Source organism: Sorghum bicolor, chromosome 4, assembly GCF_000003195.3.
Source record: "Sorghum bicolor cultivar BTx623 chromosome 4, Sorghum_bicolor_NCBIv3, whole genome shotgun sequence".
Taxonomy (NCBI): Eukaryota; Viridiplantae; Streptophyta; class Magnoliopsida; order Poales; family Poaceae; genus Sorghum; species Sorghum bicolor.
In genome coordinates, this window is record NC_012873.2 from 7,676,304 (window position 1) to 7,680,873 (window position 4,570).

A 4,570-nucleotide genomic window follows, 5' to 3' on the forward strand; every position below is an offset into this window, starting at 1 on the left:
ACGCTATGATCAATTAGAGAGCTGCAATATATATAATCATGTCATGTTGAAATCTTCAATTTATGTTATAAAGAAACAGATTAATTTTCAAGAAGGGGAGCAATGTTGGCTAGTACCTACAACCTACCCTCCAACAAAGCTCAAACCAAGGATGGTTTATTGTCAAGAAGCAAAGGATGATGAGGATATTACACCTTCTGATAAGACCATTGAGTATAAGATGAGCTCATTCCTATATTTGCATAGTGATTTTTTGGTATAATTTACTTGGTTCTACATGTATGTGTCATTATTTGCTTGTAGGTATGAATATGTCTCAAAGTGCAAGGTCATCAAAGCTAACTTTTTAGTTCGTTAGTGGCCCGACAACACTTCATTAGGAAGTCCATAACTCTTTTGTTTAGAGTGAGTTTGAGGTCCATGCCCACTTGATGGAAAACTTATTTGATAAGCTTTCAAATGGATCTGGTTTGATCTCAATATCATGTCAGCAAGGCCTCCAAATCATTAAGACATGTTGTCATTGTTTCTGTCGGGTGCTACGTCTTAATCATGGGCTTGTTATTTGCCCTTGGGATCCTAGCCCAAGTTGCAGCACACCCCAAGGAGATGGAGAAACCCAACGTAAGCTTTTGGACATCCTCCCCCTTGTCTACTACCTTGGGGGTCAGCAAGGTCATCCAAGCTAAGTTGGAGGCCCAATCCAAGTCAAGCTCGAGTCCATCTCGGGCTCTAGGAGCAGCATGTAGTGAAATGGATGCCTAGGTTGCATATGGACTCCATTTTCAATGATCCACATATGGATAGAAAGATAATTTTATAAGAGAACTAATGGCTTTGGTTTGAGGTCCAAATTCCACTAGAATCAACATAGAATAATTGAAACACATTTACATCCAGAATCTATCAAGGCGTTGTGTCACGGTCTTTTGGGCCGTTGCGCCTTGTAACATGTTGGGACACCTTATGGACGCGAAAAGAGACCCTTGGACGCCCCTTAGGGTTTGAGTTTGTGTTAAGGTTTGAGTTTTGTGTTAGATCAATCTATCTTTGAACAATTGTCGTTATTGTTTGTGAGACCCCAACTTTGAGTGCTTAATCATACATCCGCAATTGTCACTTCAATAGAGTTACATTTATCTTGTTCTTGTTTGTGTTCTTCAATTCATAGCAGAGATTAGCCTTCATGGTGAGGTCAACTGGATTGTGACATGCTTGATAACCAGAGGAGACGTGGTGTTAAGGTTGCAAAGGTTCAGGTCTTTGTGATCTGAAGCTAGATTGGTGTGTTGCTTTCTGACCAAATCATTGTTTATCTTGAACCTGTTGAAATATTAGGAACCCCATCCCCATCACATGTATTGTTGACATGTCTGCATCACCACCTCTCTAAGCATTATCGAAATGCAACATCGCCATGGAAATCTATAAGGAAAATGGCACCTAGCAAGGGCCATATGTGATTTTGGTGGTTGAATGACATTTATTTGGACTACTATTGTTTGCATGGATGGACTTGGACAAAGGAATGTGAAAATCAATTTTTCAATGCGATACCCCTAGGTACCCTAACTTCCATATTGCCAACTATCAACTCCAAATCAAAGACAACCCAAAGGTCCATGACAACCTGATTCAAGGAAGGATATCTCTAGATGGCACTAGGACTCTGACTAGGGCATGACTCTTAGCTTGTAGGGCAAGTTTATACAAGATATAAATAGCTAGCAGTTCTCACTGTTGTGATCATTGACTCTTTCATAGGTCTAGCCACACTTTAATCCTAATCTTGCCAATATAAGCAATACAAGAGTAGCAACTAGATGTAGGACCTTTCACCCTCTTCCCAGGGGGTGCCGAACTAGTATAAATCTCATCTTCATTTGTGATTATTCTTCGCACCAAGCAGGGTTACCCAAGATCCAAATATCTATTAATAAAAAAACACTGATATGATTGATTAAAACTTCAAGGACAAGGAACTATTGTGAAGATCATGAGTCATGCATGAAGTCCTAGACGTGAAGTACTTGAAGCCCAAACGAGAAGACACAAAGAATAGAACTAAACTGACTCTCCACAAGAGCACCAGATTTCTATAGTGGTGCCCTATTAGAGGCACTAAAGTAAAGGTCAGGGAGCACCATGACTATTCTAATCCTCAATATGCATCGAAGTTCAACAGTAGTATATCATTGCCGAGCACTAGAGGCTTAGGCATAGGATAAAGAATTTTTGCTAAAGTGTGCCATCTAGAGGCTACAAAGAAGGTTTAAGAGGGCATCAAATTTACTAGTTATGAATTAGAGAAAGAGCCCATCAATGGTTGGCAATGGCTACCCCAACAGCTAGTTGACAAGATAGTATTCGAAATTCTTTGATGGGGTCATTGGTATTTTTTGGTGCTCACTTGTAATGGCCTAGGATGAAGAATTTTTGCTGAAGGTTTTGAAATCCATTAGAAGAAAGCATGCCATCTAGAGGCTATGGAGAAGGTTTAAGATGCCACCAGATTTACTAGTGAAGACTTAGAGAAAGAGCCCATCAATGGTTGGCAATGGCTAGCCCAATAGCTAGTCGATGTGATAGTCATCTAAATTCTCTAATGGGGTCATTAGTATTTTTTGGTGCTAACTTGTAATGGCCAGAGTACAAATGACTCAGATCCACTCTACATGCTGAGTGAACCATACCTACCACCATCCCATTTATGCTTTCATCCTCGCTTCATATAAAATGGTTAACCTGGCCTTATATGTTGGTCTAAACCACCTTTAATAACCAAGTTTGAACTAAACCCTTTTAGAGTACGTAAGGGACCTATTGGACCTGGACCAGTGCCATGGCCCATTAGTGTTAGGGTTAATTAGAGATAAGGGTCAAGTAAACCTCTCTATATAAGGAGAGGAGATGTATCAATCTAATCAAGCAAGAGATTAGAAGAAAATACCTTCTCTCTTGCCGGCCGTGGGCAGAGCCCTGTGTCTGGCGTTCCTAGCGCCCAAAACCCTAGCCTCCTCTCTCTCTCATAGCAGCCTCCCTATGAACAGTACCCGCGGCTACTGTAGCATGGGTATTGTTCACGCCTTCAACCGTCGCTCCCTCAATCCCAATCAATCTCCCTCAACCCTAGTAGCCACATAACAATCTGGTATCACCTAGCCTTGGTACGATGTCCGCGCTTCCACCGACCTGTAGCGTGGCCTCACCAGCGGTGTCCAACAGGCCGCTTCTCGCCGCACCGTCCGAGACCTCAGAGTCCTCCGACGGCACCCTCACCCTAGCGTCCCTGGCAGGAGTGGTCGACCAGATCGGCCGCAACATGGACCTACTCAGCCGCAACATGCACACCATGTAGTCGTCTCTGGCGAGTCTCCTGCCGCCGCCACCACTCGCCACTACGACATCGCCACCAATGTCCTCCACCCCAAAACCGCCCAAGAGCAGCACAGGGGTGCCCCTGCACATGATGCGTTGGACGACCTCCTCGTTCTCCCTTCCATCCTGGGCGCTGATGGGCACTTCACCGATCCCGTCATTCATAGCCCCCAACCTTGTGCCGCCACAGCAACACTGCGACGGTGTCTTCTATGGGGGCGTGGATGGCATCCAAGCAACGGCGTCAAAGCTGCAGGCGGCGGTGCGCTGCCTCTTGGCACGCCGACAGGGTTAGCGCCCCATCTTCAAGCGGTGATGCCCAATCGTTCCTACAATGACAATCTTGCAACAGCTCACGGAGAGGAAGGTGATTGCACAGGCAAGTGCCTGCAAGGTGTCTGCAGCAGTGCGGTTGCAGGCTGCGGCACGCGGCCTCCTAGTGCACCGTTGGCTATAGGAGATGTGCTAGCCTATGCACGAGGTGACCTTGGCGACGGTCAACCTTAGCACAGCGGAGCATGATCTCGCCCTGTGGGATGGCCACCAACAAGCGCGCCGACCTGCTGCTATCTTTCGGCACGAGTATGGTGTTTTTTCCGCGGGCAGCAACCTCCAACTCTATGGCAGCGGTGGTAGTGGAGCCACTCCCCTCCTTGTCATCAGCGGGGACGCACTGCCTAGCACCACTGCATTCCGCCACCGGCCACCGTGAGGACGTCTCCGCTGGTTGTTATCGTGACTAATTCCATGTGGCTATACCCGTGCACCCCAATCATTCTAGTGGGCTCCATGGGATCCAGGTGGCTACACACATGTATGTCCATCACGCGGAGCCGCGGAGGGTGTCCGCCGTATCTTCAAGATTCAAAAATAAAGAGTCACAGTTTATTTCGGGTCAATAAAATAAGTCAAGATGTAAAAGGCTTATTTTTAGATATTAAGTTTGTGTCGAGTCGAGTTATAAGTTGGTTAGGTTGCAGCTCGAGGACGAGCTGCATGTCCAGGTGGGGTGTAGTGTTAGAGTATGTAAGGGACCTATTGGACCTAGACCGGTGGGTCACTTGCTTAGGGGTCAAGTAAACCTCTCTATATAAGGAGAGAAGATGTATCAATCTAATCAAGCAAGAGATTAGAAGGAAATCCCTTCTCTCTTGCCTGCCGTGGGTAGAGCCCCGCGGCTGGTGTTCCTAGC

General features: G+C 45.9%; 1 pseudogene; it reads left to right on the forward strand.

Moving 5' to 3' along the window:
• LOC110434723 lies at nt 3,416-4,014 on the forward strand (annotated as a pseudogene).